This window comes from Aegilops tauschii, chromosome 7, assembly GCF_002575655.3.
Source record: "Aegilops tauschii subsp. strangulata cultivar AL8/78 chromosome 7, Aet v6.0, whole genome shotgun sequence".
NCBI classification, from domain to species: Eukaryota; Viridiplantae; Streptophyta; class Magnoliopsida; order Poales; family Poaceae; genus Aegilops; species Aegilops tauschii.
Window position 1 is genome coordinate 612,596,599 of NC_053041.3, and position 18,306 is coordinate 612,614,904.

Here is an 18,306-nt window from a genome sequence, read left to right on the forward strand (position 1 = left end):
GTGGCTGATGCCCTATCAAGAAAAAACTCACTCATGGCTATTTCACTGGTTACTCCTCAATGGATTTCTGCAGTAGAGGAGTCCTATGCCAATGACAGCACATGCCAGTCTCTTCTGGAAAAGTTACTACTGTCCCCTGACCATTCAGTGAACCAAAAGACCTTGCACTCTGGAATTATCAGACACAAAGGAAGAATATATGTGGGCAAGGATTTAGCTTTGAGAAAGAAACTACTGTCTGCACTACATGCTTCTGCTTTGGGAGGCCACTCAGGCAGGAAAGCTACCTATCACAGAGTTAAGCAGATGTTCTATTGGCCAGGTCTCAAGCAAGAGGTGGACAAATTTGTAACTGAATGTCCTGTCTGTCAGAAGAATAAAGGAGAAAATTGCCCTTATCCAGGATATTTAGATCCCCTTCAACTGCCTGATATGGTCTGGACACACATCAGTATGGATTTTATTGAGGGCCTGCCTAAATCTCAGGGAAAGGATGCCATCTTTGTGGTGGTTACAGATTATCCAAGTTTGCTCACTTTATCCCTGTTCAAGAATTCGTCGGATTAACCAATTAACTTGCTGATTAATCCCTACTTATAGGGTCACCGAATAGCTGATAAACTGAGAAATCGGCCGATTAATTGATAAATGACTGATTAGCCTATTAATCCCTTACTCACCAGCCAACCGAGCAGTTACCAGCCTATGACCACGTGCGCGTATTCGATTGTCTCTGTTTTCCCAACACTATTGCCATGAGCCCGCACAAACTCCCCCGCGCTCGTCACGATGTGTTTTCCTTGGCTACCCCCATGAACACAAGGGTTATAGGTGCCTTGATCTGTTCAAGCACGTCAGTAATCATCTCTCGGCATGTCACGTTTGACGAGCGTGAGTTTCCTTATTGTTCTCTACCAGTCGCACCTCCACACGAGCCCAAAACAGCCACATAAAATCCGAGCCTCGAATCCCTCCATGAGCAGCGCATCCTACCTGTCTCGTATCGCATCCGCCCTCACATCGGGATCCACCACTAGTAGAAAAAGGGTCTAATGTTCAGCTCATTAGTCCCGGTTTGTATTCGAGCCGGCACTAATGTGACCATTAGTGCCGGTTCCAACGGCTAGGCGGGCCGCTCTCAGTAGTACCGGTTCGTGCCATGAACCGGCACTAAAGAGAGTGGTGGCAGGATGTTGTCAGACTGGGGCCCCTCCAGCACCTTTAGTACCGGTTCGTGCCACGAACCGGTAGTAAAGGTACTCCTATATAAACCCTTCGTCCACCCGAGCTCAAACTCGCCCTGTTCTTCCCTTTTCCCCTCTCCTCTCTGTTCTTCCCCTCTTCCTCGAGCTCATCACACATTTTGCCCAAATTTTATCAAGATTTGAAGCCCCCCATCCATTCAAGTGATCACAAAGGTTAACAACTTTGTCCTTTCATCTCTCATTGCTAGATTAGCTCTTGCAATGCTTTATATAGTGGTTAATTTGTGGATTTTAGTAATTTGGGAGGAATTATATGTGGTAGCTTATTTGATTTATATGTAATTTGAGCTCAAAACAACTCTTAGTTTGCATATGTAGGTGTGGTTTACTTAGTGCCTTCCCGTCTCGGTCCTAACCACCGTCAATCGTCCACACCGACCCGTCGCCGGCACCACCTTGTGGTGAGCCTCTTGTTCTTATCTTTTTTATATATAAAAAAAATCATGTTTGTGTGATTTAGATATATAGTTACTCATATAATTATCTTACCTGTATGTTGTTTGTTATACATAGTACCATGGTTTTGATATCCGTCCCCGTCGGCCCTCGTCCGTGTTATGATTCGGATGTGGTATATTCTCTTTTAAAACTATTTGTTGCATTTCGTGTTTATGACAAATTATGCCCATCAAGTTGACATAGATATTTTTATCTAGGAGGTATGTGAACCGGAAATTCCAACCGACCCTATTGTCGAGAGGTTAAATTTAGTTGAAAGAGAAAACGAGTATTTGAAAGAAAAATTGAAAAGAATTGAGGGGGAGAAGATGGAATTGGAGTTGCATGTTGCCGATGTCGTCGATGATCGCAAGATCAAGATGGAGAAAATGCGCTTGAAGATTAGAAAGATTAGAAAATATGCCATTGATAGTGAGGCTTGGTATCGTTATGCTGTTGGATCAATTGTTACCTTAGTTGCGATCTTGATCGCATTTGTTGTTGTATTTAAATGCTTTAGCTAGAGAGTTATTTGTACATATGTTGCATTTAAGTGTTGTATGAACTTTATCTATGAACTTGTATTAATTTGGTCTATTCGGTGCTGTGTAATGAAGATGAGCCGGCAATGGATGTACGATGACCAATGCTCTCCCAGTTCGTTGAGGGCGTGCATACTTTTCTGCTTGCGGCTGAGGCAAACAAGCGGGCGGATAGTTTTATGCCTTGTCCATGTGCTGGCTGTAAGAATGGTCACAATTATTCTATGTCAAGAACCATTCACATCCACCTGTTTGAGTCCGGTTTCATGCCCCACTATAATGTTTGGACCAAGCACGGAGAAAGAAGGGTGATGATGGAAGACAATGAAGAAGACGAGGACGACGACAGCTATCCTGGCCATGGGTTCCCTGAATATGATGGTACAACAATGAGGGAAGAAGCTGAGCCGGCAATGCGGGAAAAAACTGAAGAAGAGGCATCAGATGAACCCGCTGATGATCTAGGTCGGGCCATTGCCGATGCAAAGAGAAACTGCGCAAGTGAAAAGGAGAAGAAGAAGTTGCAGCGCATGTTAGAGGATCACAAGAAATTGTTGTACCCGAATTGCGAAGCTGACAAGAAAAAGCTGGGCACCACACTGGAATTGCTGCAATGGAACGCAGAGAATGGTGTATCTGACAAGGGATTTGGAAAGTTGCTGGTAATGATAAAGAATATGCTTCCAAAGGATAGCGAATTGCCCGAGAGTACATACGAAGCAAAGAAGGCTGTCTGCCCTCTAGGGTTAGAGGTGCAGAAGATACATGCATGCCCTAATGACTGCATCCTCTACCGCGGTGAGTACGAGGATTTGAATGCGTGCCCGGTATGCGGTGCATTGCGCTATAAGATCAGCCGCGATGACCCTGGTGATGTCGAGGGCGAGCGCCCCAGGAAGAAGATTCCTGCCAAGGTGATGTGGTATGCTCCTATAATACCACGGTTGAAACGTTTGTTCCAAAACAAAGAGCATGCCAAGGCAATGCGATGGCACAGAGAAGACCGCAAGAAAGATGGAAAGTTGAGAGTACCCACTGACGGGTCGCAGTGGAGAAAAATCGAGAGAAAGTACATGGATGAGTTTGCAGGTGACGCAAGGAACGTATGGTTTGGTCTAAGCGCAGATGGCATTAATCCTTTTGGGGAGCAGAGCAACAACCATAGAACCTGGCCTGTGACTCTATGTTTGTATAACCTTCCTCCTTGGTTGTGCATGAAGCGGAAGTTCATTATGATGCCAGTGCTCATCCAAGGCCCTAAGCAACCCGGCAACGACATTGATGTGTACCTAAGGCCATTAGTTGAAGAACTCTTACATATGTGGAATGGAAAAGGTGTACGTGCGTGGGATGAGCACACACAAGAAGAATTTGACCTAAAGGCGTTGCTGTTCGTGACCATCAATGACTGGCCTACTCTCAGTAAACTTTCAAGACAGACAAACAAGGGATACCGCGCATGCACGCATTGTTTGGATGATACCGACAGTATATATTTGGATAATTGTAGGAAGAATGTGTACCTGGGACATCGTCGATTTCTTCCGAGCAGGCATCCCGTAAGAAAGAAAGGCAAGCATTTCAAAGGTGAGGCGGATCACCGGACAAAGCCTCGCCACCGTACTGGTGCTGATGTACATGATATGGTCAAGGATTTGAAAGTAATCTTTGGAAAGGGTCCTGGCGGACAACCTGTTCCGAATGACGCTGACGGACGCGCACCCATGTGGAAGAAGAAATCTATATTTTGGGACCTGCCCTATTGGAAAGACCTAGAGGTCCGCTCCGCAATCGACGTGATGCACGTGACGAAGAATCTTTGCGTGACCCTGCTTGGCTTCTTGGGCGTGTATGGGAAGACAAAAGATACATCGGAGGCACGGGAGGACCAGCAACGTATGCACGGAAAAGACGGCATACATCAAGGTCATGCCAGCTACGCTCTTACCAAAGAAGAGAAGGGAATCTTTTTTGAATGCCTGCTCAGTATGAAGGTACCGTCTGGCTTCTCGTTGAATATAAAGGGAATAATCAATATGGCAGAGAAAAAGTTCCAGAACCTAAAGTCTCATGACTGCCACGTGATTATGATGCAACTGCTTCTGGTTGCATTGACGGGGCTTCTACCGGAAAACGTTCGATTAGCCATTGTGAAGCTATGTGCATTCCTCAATGCAATCTCTCAGAATGTAATCGATCCAGAAATCATACCAAGGTTAGAGAATGATTTGGTGCAATGTCTTGTCAGTTTCGAGTTGGTGTTCCCACCATCCTTCTTCAACATCATGACGCACGTCCTAGTTCACCTATGCGAAGAGATTAATGTTTTGGGTCCTGTATTTCTACACAATATGTTCCCCTTTGAGAGGTTCATGGGAGTCTTAAAGAAATATGTTCATAACCGTGCTAGGCCAGAAGGAAGCATCTCCAAGGGCCATGAAAATGAGGAGGTCATTAAGTTTTGTATTGACTTTATTCCTGACCTTAAGCCGATTGGTGTTCCCGAATCGCGGCATAAGGGCAGACTGGATGGAAAAGGCACGCTTGGAGGGGATCAAATAATATGTATGGACGGACATTCTCTCACTCAAGCACACTACACAGTTATACAGAATTCCGCCTTGGTGGCTCCGTATTTGGAGGAACACAAGAATTTTCTACGCTCCAAACACCTGGAGCAGTCTGACGACTGGATTACACGTGAAAAAATGGGGACTTTCGCCGGTTGGTTGCAGACACGTGCCATGCATGACGCCGCTGTTGAAGATGACCTGTACTTGCTGTCCCAGTTACCATCTTCCAATATAATGATTTTCAAAGGGTACGAGATAAATGGGAATACATTTTACACGATCGCCCAAGATAAGAAGAGCACCAACCAAAACAGTGGTGTCCGCTTTAATTTGATGCAGCAACCAAGACGGGAAAGGAAACATATTATGGTTACATAGAGGACATATGGGAACTTGACTATGGACGTGGTTTGAAGGTCCCTTTGTTTCGGTGCAAATGGGTCAATATGACACGAGGCGGGGTAACGGAAGACCCGCAGTACGGAATGGCAACAGTGGATCTCAACAATCTTGCATATGCAGACGAACCATTCGTCCTAGCCAATGACGTGGCGCAGGTTTTCTATGTGAAGGACATGTCTACCAAGCCGAGAAAAAGATAAGATAAGGAAGCGAATACATCATATGATGAGCCAAAGCGGCACATAGTTCTTTCAGGGAAAAGAAACATCGTGGGAGTGGATGACAAGACAGACATGTCAGAAGATTATGAAAAGTTTGATGAAATTGTTGCCTTCACAGTGAATATTGACCCGAGCATCCAGTTAAATGATGAAGATTGTCCATGGTTACGGCGCAAAGGGACACACGCGAAGAAAAAGTTTCACACCCAAAGATCCCACTCTAGGATGTGACCGGCTTCACTGTCATCACTTTCTGCTCTAGTGAGTTTCTGGACTTATATATCTGGAAAGTGCCACTTTGGACAAACCGTAGGGAATCTTTGTAATAGTTAGGGTGTTGGGGAACGTTGTATTTCAAATTTTTTGCCCACGATCACGCGAGATCTATCTAGGAGAAGCATAGCAACGAGCGGGGAGAGTGTGTCCACGTACCCTCATAGACCGAAAGCGGAAGCGTTAAGTAACGCGGTTGATGTAGTCGAACGTCTTCGTGATCCAACCGATCAAGTACCGAACACACGGCACCTCCGCGATCTGCACACGTTCAGCTCGGTGACGTCCCTCGAACTCTAGATCTAGCTGAGGCCGAGGAAGAGTTCCGTCAGCACGACGGCGTATTTAGTGACGGTGATGATGAAGTTACGGCGCAGGGCTTCGCCGAAGCACTACGACGATATGACCAAGGTGGAAAACTGTGGAGGGGGGCACCGCACACGGCTAAAGATCAACTTTGATGTGTTCTAGGGTGCCTCCCTCCCCTGGTATATAAAGGAGGGAGGGGGAGGCTGGCCGGCCCTAGGGGGCGCGCCCAAAGAGGGGAGTCCTACTAGGACTCCAAGTCCTAGTAGCATTCCACCAAGAGGGAAGGGGGGAGGAATGAAGGAGAGGGAGAGGGAGAGGGAAAGAGGGGCCGCGCCCCCTCCCCTAGTCCTATTCAGACTCCCCTTGGGGGGGGCGCGCTACGTCCTGGTGCGGCCATCTCTCTCCCCTAAAGGCCCACTAAGGCCCATTACATTCTCGGGGGGGGGGGGGGGGGTGGGTTCCGGTAACCCCTCCGGCACTCCGGTTTTACCCGAAACTTTCCGGAACACTTCCGCTGTCCGAATAACATGGTCCAATATATCAATCTTTATGTCTCGACCATTTCGAGACTCCTCGTCATGTCTGTGATCTCATCCGGGACTCCGAACAACCTTCAGTACATCAAATCACATAACTCATAATACAAATTGTCATCGAACGTTAAGCGTGCGGACCCTACGGGTTTGAGAACTATGTAGACATGACCGAGACGCATCTCCGGTCAATAACCAATAGCGGAACCTGGATGCCCATATTGGAGCTCCTCCGCCGATCCTTTGTTTCTTCCTCCGCCCATCCTTTGTTTCCCCCCGTATCTCTTCACCCCATCTTCTTCCTTGCACTGCCCATCCTTTGGAGCTCCTCCGCCACCGTCGACCTTCGTTTCTTCCTCCGCGACGGCCGCTGCATCAACCTGATCGGACCAGAAAAACACGGCAATCCTCCGCTGCTTCCTCAGCACCAGTACGTTCCTCCTTTCTTATTCCAGATCGACCATTAGGGTTCGTCGTTCTTCGTAGTTCTGTGAAGTTCTTGAATCTGTTTGTTTCTCTTTAGCAGTACCAATGGCTAGTTTAGATCTGCTTTTTCCAAAGCCTTTGTACTTTAAACTCCTGCTTCCTTGTTAGAACATCTGCCTTGTATAAAACTCATCTCAACTTGGTGAACCTTTAACACGCTGGAAATTAGGTCAGGATATATTTTGTTTTTCCAACGCGCGGTAGATCTGAAATTACTATGGCAAGATGTGAAACTTGTTTCTTCCTTCACTTATACACTTTTAATACCAGATTGGGCGGTTTAACTTCATATACAAAATGATGACCCAGTAGATACCATTAGTCCCCTGTTGAACCACCAATGCATTCATCATTGTACTGTTTCCATTGTCAGACTCCGTTTTACGAAATAACCAATTCCGGTTTAACAATATGCTTACATCCTTATACCGCTGTATAGTTGTCCATTGTAAATCTTATACCGGCAATAATCATGTTTCAGATCTTTCATTGCCATGGCCAAGCAAATCTATGAATGCAATTGGGCTCCTTCTCGAGTAACCGAAGAACAGTTAAACAATCTTGTTAAAACGGGCGCTTTAGCCAAGAAATATGTCATCCACTGGAGGGTCCCTGGCCCGGAAAATCCTCCTACACCCAAGGACGGAGAGGTAGTCGTGCCATCTGAGTCGAGGTTTTAGCCCTCCCGGTTCGAAATTTTTCCGAGATGTACTAGCCAATTTTCAGCTGCGCCCTCAAGACACCGGTCCCAATTCTATGACCAACATCTACCACTTCCAAGTCTTCTGTGAGGTTTATCTACAAGAGGAACCTACAGTTGAACTGTTTAGGGATTTCTTTCACTTAAACCGTCGCACAGAGTTCACGGATGGACCCAATACGGAACTGGGCGGAATGGCGGTTTAGAAAAGGAAGGAAGTCACCTTCCCTCATCCCAAACTCCACAGTCACCCCAAAGAGTGGAACCAGACTTGGTTTTATTGCATGGATACATCTCCACCTGATGAAAACCCCCTGCCGGGTTACCGCCCTGAACGCCTTAGCAACACACATCCTTTTCCTCAGAGGTTGACGGCAAAAGAAAGGGCCAACTATGCTCCCCAATTATCAAAGCTTAGAGCCTTCATGGCGAACGGGTTGACAGGAGTTGATCTTGCTCATTGCTGGATAAGCTTGAGTATTCTGCCCTTAAGCCGGCGCTCCGGTTTGATGTGTGAGTATACGGGGAGTTTGAAGGATGCTCAGCGGCACATTGACATTCAGCTTACAGATGCAGAAGTCACTGAGGCTGTAAAGAAAATGCTGAACAAACCGGAGGTTGTCTGTGCCCAAACCGGACTACTCCCTTTCTGCGCTTTCAACAAACCGCCAGCTGTAAGAATCATATAATCTTTTTATCTGAAGTTGCTTTTGTCCAAATATTCTCTGAAAGTGTGATTATTTTCTGACAGGGTGATGATCCATTCTGGAACAAGAAACCACCACAAGACAAACCGGTCAAGCCGCAAGATAAACCGGTCAAGCCAGTTCATCCAAAGACCAAGTTTATCAAAAAACCTGCCAAGAAAAGGACCACTGCATCCTCCGAGCTACCAGCTGATGACGATGTGGGTAATCCGGAATCAGAGGTAGAACTTGACTCTCTTGGTTCATTTTTCGTACATCTCATTGACAATGATTATTATCAGGACGATGCTGAAGGCAGTCGTGCTGATGACGTAGAGGTAACCATTCTTTCCTCCTATTCAGATCCTCTGCCAACATCAAAAATCCGTCAAGCAAACCGGAAAGTAAAATTTTCTCACCCCCTTACTTACTTGGACCCAAACTTTCTTTTGAAGACGCAGCAGCACGAGGCTCGCCGCACAACCCGGCACAGCGGCCAGGTAGTTACCTCCGCCGGTTTACCGAACAGTCCGGTTCGGAAACGCCGATCATAGGTCTCTTATCTCATTGATACTTCATGCCCCAAAGCAGGTTGTTTCCGCCAGGCTCTTGACCCGTCTGATTCAAATTATCATGGTACTTCTCACTCATCTTCTGGCGAGTCGTCGTCCACAAAACTTCCACCCCTCAAAACGGTTCTTGGGTGAGCTATACACTTGCTGTTATCCTTGATGTTGCTATTTTGATATACTGTACTGATCCTCATGTTTATTTTTCTCAGCGCCAAGCCCAGACCCAGCAAGAAAGCTCGGTTGAATAAACCGGCTGATGAAGACATAGCTGTTGAACCGGAGAAAACTCCAGATACAAGTATTAAGCTTGGCACTTGGGGGCTAATGTGTATTTGATCATAAAATGCTGATATGGGAATTCTTCTACAAAGTCCCGGTTCATCTTTATAAAGTTAAACCGACCCTTGGGGGCTACATCAGTGAAGTTAAGATGCATTGTTGCAAACATGAAATTGTTACTAAGTCCCGGTTTAAATTGGTATCTTAAACCGTCACATGGGGGCTATTGGAGTTGATAAGCTGCAATTAAATATAATAAAGGAACACTTATGAAGTTACCTCATATCGCTCCTTCATGATATTTACCAAACCGGCTTCATAGTCACGGCTGGTGCACAGACGGTTCAGGAAGCCAGAGTGAAGGTCTTGAGCATTCAGATGGGCATAATTTGACAAATCGGCGTTCCATTTGCCTTTGCCAATTGCAGAGAGCTCATCTTTGGCAGTATGCTTTGACAAAGCGACAGGATTGCCCGGAGCGGTATGGCCAGTGCCAGTAATAATAATGTCATCATCTTTGTCATCAGCAGCCGTTACTGGGGTTGGCGGTTTGTCAGTATTTTTAACTGGACTTGCCGGTTTATTGTCAGTTCGGACATGGCTGGTAGGGCCGAAGATGAGCAATATTCCACGGCCGGTTGGTCTCCTCCTCCGATTTACATGAGTCTTTGCGCTCTCGAACATCGATTAGGTAGTATGACCCGTTGTGCAGATTCTTGCTGACCACAAAGGGTCCTTCCCAAGGGGGGATAGCTTATGCATATCTGTCTGATCCTGGATGAGCCGAAGCACCAAATCACCTTCTTGAAAGGTTCTGATTCTAACCTGGCGGCTATGATATCGACGCAGATCTTGCTGATAAATCGCCGAACGGGCTGCCGCCATGTCACGTTCCTCATCTAACAGGTCAAGAGCTTCCTGCCTTGCCTTCTCGTTGTCAGCTTCAACATATGCCGCTACACGAGGCGAGTCATGACGGATGTCACTAGGAAGAACTGCTTCCGGTCCATAAACCATGAAGAATGGTGTGTATCCTGTCGATCTGTTGGGTGTGGTATTGATGCTCCACAACACAGAAGGTAACTCCTCAACCCAACAACCCGGCGTCCGTTGCAAAGGAACCATAAGCCGGGGTTTGATGCCTCTCAAGATCTCTTGATTGGCCCTCTCCGCTTGACCATTAGACTGTGGGTGAGCCACTGATGACACGTCAAGCCGGATGTGCTCACGTTGACAGAACTCCTTCATGGCACCTTTTGACAAATTGGTACCCTTGTCTGTTATAATGCTGTGTGGAAAGCCGAACCGGAAGATCACCTTTTTGACGAATTGAACCGCCGTGGCTGCGTCACACTTACTAACTGGCTCTGCCTCCACCCACTTCATGAACTTATCAACCGCCACCAAAAGGTCGGTCTTCTTGTCCTTGGACCTCTTGAAAGGCCCAACCATATCCAGCCCCCAAGCTGCAAACGGCCAGGTGATTGGAATCATCCTCAATTCTTGAGCCGGTACATGAGCGTGCCTTGAGAATTTCTGACAACCATCACATCTTTTGACCAAGTCCTCGGCATCAGCATGAGCTGTCAACCAATAGAAACCGTGACGAAATGCCTTGGCCACCAAAGATTTTGAACCGGCGTGGTGACCACAATCTCCTTCGTGGATCTCATGCAATATTTCACGGCCTTCCTCAGGAGACACACAACGTTGAAACGCCCCTATCACCCTGCAATGATGTAACTCTCCATTGATAATAGTCATGGACTTGGACCGCCGGATTATCTGCCTGGCCAAAGTTTCATCCTCTGGTAACTGGCCTCGGTTCATATACGCCAGATATGGAACCGTCCAATCCGGGATAACATGAAGAGCCGCCACCAACTGAGCCTCCGGATCAGGAACAACCAAATCCTCTTCACCAGGGAGCTTGACGGACGGATTATTCAAAACATCCAGGAAGACATTAGGTGGAACCGGTTTACGTTGGGAACCCAGGCGGCTTAAAGCATCCGCCGCTTCATTCTTCCGCCAGTCCACATGATCCACCTGATAACCTTTAAAGTGACCTGCAACAATATCCACCTCACGACGATATGCTGCCATTAGTGGGTCCTTGGAATCCCAAGTGCCGGACACTTGTTGAGCCACCAGATCTGAGTCACCGAAGCACTTAGCCCAGCTTAGGTTCATCTCCTTAGCCATCCGAAGAACATGGAGTAAAGCCTCATATTCAGCTGGATTGTTAGTGCAAGGGAACATTAAATGGAGAACATAACAAAACTTATCACCTCATGGGAAGTTAATACGACTCCAGCCCCCGAGCCCTCCAATTGCCTGGACCCATCAAAATCAATAGTCAAATAAGTATGATCCGGCTTCTCCTCTGGCGCTTGTAATTCTGTCCAATCATTGATGAAATCCACAAGTGCCTGAGATTTGATCGCCGTTCGGGGTATGTATTTCAACCCGTGAGGCCCGAGCTCTATAGCCCACTTAGCAATCCGGCCAGTTGCTTCCCTGTTCTGGATTATATCTCCCAACGGAGCAGAGCTGACCACCGTGATGGGATGACCTTGGAAATACTGCTTAAGCTTCCGGCTTGCCATAAAAACCCCATACACCAATTTTTGCCAATGCAGGTACCTCTGCTTGGACTCAATAAGTACCTCACTGATATAGTAGACCGGCCGTTGAACCGGATATTCCTTTCCGGCCTCCTTGCGCTCCACCACAATAGCCACACTAACAGCTGGGCGTTAGTTGCCACATATAGCAACAATGGATATTTGTCAACCGGAGCACCAAGAACCGGCGGATTAGCCAGCTGCTGCTTTAAGTTCTCAAATGCTTCATTAGCGGCGTCACTCTAGACGAAGTTATCCGTTTTCTTCAGCATCTGATACAAAGGGATGGCCTTCTCACCAAGGCGACTGATAAACCGGCTCAACGCGACAATCCGGCCTGCCAGGCGTTGAACATCATTGATACACTTCGGTTTGGCCAAGGAGGTGATGGCCTTGATCTTTTCCGGATTAGCTTCAATACCCCGGTTAGACACAAAAAAACCCAAGATCTTGCCTGCAGGTACACCAAAGACGCACTTGGCCGGATTAAGCATCATTTTGTAAACCCGCAGGTTACCGAAGGTTTCCTTCAAGTCATCAATCAATGTCTCCTTCCTTGATTTCACCACAATATCATCCACATAGGCGTGAACATTGCGGCCGATCTGTTTATGAAGACAATTCTGCACACACCGTTGATAAGTCGCCTGGGCACTCTTGAGCCCAAAGGGCATGGACACATAGCAGAAGGCTCCAAAGGGAGTTATGAAGGCTGTCTTCTCCTTGTCCTTAACTGCCATTTTGATCTAATGATAACCAGAATATGCATCCAAAAAGCACAAACGCTCGCAACCCGCCGTAGCATCAATAATTTGATCAATACGAGGGAGGGCAAAAGGATCGGCTGGACAAGCTTTGTTAAGGTCCGTGTAGTCCACACACATACGCCAAGTGCCATTCTTTTTAGGGACCAGCACCGGATTAGCCAACCACTCAGGATGGAATACTTCAATGATAAATCCAGCCGCCAAGAGCCTGGTACTTCTTCTCCAATAGCTTTGCGTCTTTCTTCATTGAACCGGCGGAGAAACTGCTTGACCGGTTTATACTTGGGATCAACATTGAGAGTGTGCTCAGCGAGCTCTCTCGGTACACCTGGCATGTCAGAAGGCTTCCATGCAAAGATGTCCCGATTCTCACGGATGAACTCGATGAGCGCGCTTTCCTATTTCGGATCCAAGTTAGCGCTGATGCTAAACTGCTTGGACGAATCGCCAGGCACGAAGTAAACAAGCTTAGTCTCATCAGCCGATTTAAACTTCAGGGCCGGATCATGCTCTGTAGTTGGTTTCTTCAACGAAGTCATATCTGCCGGATCAGCATTGTCCTTGTAAAACTTCAACTCTTCTGTTGCACAAACCGACTCAGCATAAGCCGCATCCCCTTCTTCACACTCCAGAGCAATCTTGCGGCTCCCATGCATGGTTATAGTTCCCTTGTGACCCGGCATCTTGAGCTGCAGATAGACATAACAAGGCCGTGCCATAAACTTAGCATTAGCTGGCCATCCAAATAGGGCACGATACAGGCTTCTGATTTTCACCACTTCAAAGGTCAAGGTTTCTGATCTCGAGTCATGCTCATCTCCAAGAGCCACCTCCAGAGCTATCTTACCAACAGGATATGCTGACTTACCAGGCACCACACCATGGAGCACCGTATTGGACGGTTTAAGATTTTTATCTGTTAACCCCATGCGATGGAAAGTTTCATAATAAAGGATATTGATACTACTCCCTCCATCCATGAGTACCTTAGTGAACTTATAACCTCCCACCTGAGGTGCCACCACCAGAGCCAGATGACCTGGATTGTCAACCCGGGGTGGATGATCTTCTCTACTCCACACAATCGGCTGCTCGGACCAGCGCAAATAACGGGGCACCGCCAGTTCAACGGCATTCACCGCCCTTTTATGAAGCTTCTGATCGCGCTTGTCCAAGCTAGTGGTGAAGACATGATACTGTCCGCTATTCAACTGCTTCGGGTTGCTCTGGTAACCCGACTGCTGCTGCTGCTGATTGCCCTGATGATTATAGCAACCTTGGTTACCCTGATTACTTTGATTGTTATGCCCACCCTGATTACCGTGGAATACAGAACCGGAATTTCCTCCACCATAACCCGGCCCTGAGACCCAGGGCCCGAACCGCCTCCTGGTCCATGATCATACCGGAAAGAATCAGATTTTTTGCACTCTTGCATGATGTAACAATCTTTCTAGAGGTGCGTGGACGGGCTCCGCACACGGCTAAAGATCAACTTTGATGTGTTCTAGGGTGCCCCCTCCCCACATATATAAAGGAGGGAGGGGGAGGCCGGCCGGCCCTAGGGGGCCAGCCCCAAGAGGGGAGTCCTACTAGGACTCCAAGTCCTAGTAGGATTCCACCATGAGGGAAGGGGGGAAGAAGGAAGGAGAGGGAGAGGGCCCTCTCTCTCCCCTAATAGCCCACTAAGGCCCATTACTTCCTCGGGGGGTTCCGGTAACCCCTCCGGCACATCGGTTTACCCGAAACTTTCCGCAACACTTCCAGTGTCCGAATAACATGGTCTAATAGATCAGTCTTTATGTCTCGACCATTTTGAGACTCCCCTTCATGTCCGTGATCTCATCCGGGACTCCGAACAACCTTCTTTACATCAATTCACATAACTCATAATATAAATCATCATCGAACGTTAAGCGTGCGGACTGAGGGTGTCGTGGTTTTGTCATGGCAGATGTCCTAGAGAAATGACATAGTCGTGGAGCCATCGCTACGGGTTAACTTAAAGGGGTTAAAGCGGACAAGGGACGCAAGAGAGTTTTATACTAGTTCGGCCCCTTACGATGAAGGTAAAAGCCTACATCTAGTTGTGATGGAATTGCTGGGGTTTCGATGACCAGGGAGCGAATACGCTTTGCCTGAGTCTCGAGTTGTTGTCTGTTGTCCTTGAACCACCGCCGGGTCGTCCCCTTATACACGTGGGTTGACGCCCGTCGGTTTACAGAATCCCGAGGCCGGTTCATAATCATGTCCGGATCGGTCTCTGCTACTTCTATCTTACAACACAAGTTTACATATCAATGCCGGTTTATGTCTACAGGCCTTAAACCGGCTTTGGGCCCTGGGCCTTCATAAAGCGTCACCGTCTGTCTTCATGGACTTCAGATAGAAATGAACTACTTATGGGGTTAACCCGGCCTCTTCTAGCCGGTTTACGCCCAGTGGTAATATCCCCAACATTAGGGCCAAGATTGATTTGAACTGGTTCATGTCAATCCTCAATACTTAAGAAAATTTCTTCTTCAACATCTTCACATAATCTTCTAAACCGTCATGACATCATCTTCTAGGACCATGGTAAACCGCTGTGATGTCACCTGTTATTTAAAACTATGTATAATCCACCTTCATTAATGAGCCTCCGACAATCGAGGCGACAGCTCCGCCTCATATCCAAAATTTAGGCTCCTCGATTTTCGCGCCTGACGCTTATCTTTCTGGCCTTATAAATAAGGCCAGGGGGTCTTTCCATTTTCCCCCCGTATCTCTTCACCTCATCTTCTTCCTTGCACTACCCATCCTTTGGAGCTCCTCCGCCACCCTCGACCTTCGTTTCTTCCTCCGCGACGGCCGCTGCATCAACCTGATCGGACCAGAAAAACACGGCAATCCTCCGCTGCTTCCTCAGCACCAGTACGTTCCTCCTTTCTTATTCCAGATCGACCATTAGGGTTCGTCGTTCTTCGTAGTTCTTTGAAGTTCTTGAATGTGTTTGTTTCTCTTTAGCAGTACCAATGGCTAGTTTAGATCTGCTTTTTCCAAAGCCTTTGTACTTTAAACTCCTGCTTCCTTGTTAGAACATCTGCCTTGTATAAAACTCATGTCAACTTGGTGAACCTTTAACACGCTGGAAATTAGGTCAGGATATATTTTGTTTTTCCAACGCGCGGTAGATCTGAAATTACTATGGCAAGATGTGAAACTTGTTTCTTCCTTCACTTATACACTTTTAATACCAGATTGGGCGGTTTAACTTCATATACAAAATGATGACCCAGTAGATACCATTAGTCCCCTGTTGAACCACCAATGCATTCATCATTGTACTGTTTCCATTGTCAGACTTCGTTTTACGAAATAACCAATTCCGGTTTAACAATATGCTTACATCCTTATACCGCTGTATAGTTGTCCATTGTAAATCTTATACCGGCAATAATCATGTTTCAAATCTTTCATTGCCATGGCTAAGCAAATCTATGAATGCAATTGGGCTCCTTCTCGAGTAACCGAAGAACAGTTAAACAATCTTGTTAAAACGGGCGCTTTAGCCAAGAAATATGTCATCCACTGGAGGGTTCCTGGCCCAGAAAATCCTCCTACACCCAAGGACGGAGAGGTAGTCGTGCCATCTGAGTCGAGGTTTTAGCCCTCCCGGTTCGAAATTTTTCCGAGATGTACTAGCCAATTTTCAGCTACGCCCTCAAGACACCGGTCCCAATTCTATGACCAACATCTACCAGTTCCAAGTCTTCTGTGAGGTTTATCTACAAGAGGAACCTACAGTCGAACTGTTTAGGGATTTCTTTCACTTAAACCGTCGCACAGAGTTCACGGATGGACCCAATACGGAACTGGGCGGAATGGCGGTTCAGAAAAGGAAGGAAGTCACCTTCCCTCATCCCAAACTCCACAGTCACCCCAAAGAGTGGAACCAGACTTGGTTTTATTGCATGGATACATCTCCACCTGATGAAAACCCCCTGCCGGGTTATCGCCCTGAACGCCTTAGCAACACACATCCTTTTCCTCAGAGGTTGACGGCAAAAGAAAGGGCCAACTATGCTCCCCAATTATCAAAGCTTAGAGCCTTCATGGCGAACGGTTTGACAGGAGTTGATCTTGCTCATTGCTGGATAAGCTGGAGTATTCTGCCCTTAAGACGGTGCTCCGGTTTGATGTGTGAGTATACGGGGAGTTTGAAGGATGCTCAGCGGCACATTGACATTCAGCTTACAGATGCAGAAGTCACTGAGGCTGTAAAGAAAATGCTGAACAAACCGGAGGCTGTCTGTGCCCAAACCAGACTACTCCGTTTCTGCGCTTTCAACAAACCGCCAGCTGTAAGAATCATATAATCTTTTTATCTGAAGTTGCTTTTGTCCAAATATTCTCTGAAAGTGTGATTATTTTCTGACAGGGTGATGATCCATTCTGGAACAAGAAACCACCACAAGACAAACCGGTCAAGCCGCAAGATAAACCGGTCAAGCCAGTTCATCCAAAGACCAAGGTTATCAAAAAACCTGCCAAGAAAAGGACCACTGCATCCTCCGAGCTACCAGCTGATGACGATGTGGGTAATCCGGAATCAGAGGTAGAACTTGACTCTCTTGGTTCATTTTTCGTACATCTCATTGACAATGATTATTATCAGGACGATGCTGAAAGCAGTCGTGCTGATGACGTAGAGGTAACCATTCTTTCCTCCTATTCAGATCCTCTGCCAACATCAAAAATCCGTCAAGCAAACCGGAAAGTAAAATTTTCTCACCCCCTTACTTACTTGGACCCAAACTTTCTTTTGAAGATGCAGCAGCACGAGGCTCGCCGCACAACCCGGCACAGCGGCCAGGTAGTTACCTCCGCCGGTTTACCGAACAGTCCGGTTCGGAAACGCCGATCATAGGTCTCTTATCTCATTGATACTTCATGCCCCAAAGCAGGTTGTTTCCGCCAGGCTCTTGACCCGTCTGATTCAAATTATCATGGTACTTCTCACTCATCTTCTGGCGAGTCGTCGTCCACAAAACTTCCACCCCTCAAAACGGTTCTTGGGTGAGCTATACACTTGCTGTTATCCTTGATGTTGCTATTTTGATATACTGTACTGATCCTCATGTTTATTTTTCTCAGCGCCAAGCCCAGACCCAGCAAGAAAGCTCGGTTGAATAAACCGGCTGATGAAGACATAGCTGTTGAACCGGAGAAAACTCCAGATACAAGTATTAAGCTTGGCACTTGGGGGCTAATGTGTATTTGATCATAAAATGCTGATATGGGAATTCTTCTACAAAGTCCCGGTTCATCTTTATAAAGTTAAACCGACCCTTGGGGGCTACATCAGTGAAGTTAAGATGCATTGTTGCAAACATGAAATTGTTACTAAGTCCCGGTTTAAATTGGTATCTTAAACCGTCACTTGGGGGCTACTGGAGTTGATAAGCTGCAATTAAATATAAGAAAGGAACACTGATGAAATTACCTCATATCGCTCCTTCATCATATTTACCAAACCGGCTTCATAGTCACGGCTGGTGCATAGACGGTTCAGGAAGCCAGAGTGAAGGTCTTGAGCATTCAGATGGGCATAATTTGACAAATCGGCGTTCCATTTGCCTTTGCCAATTGCA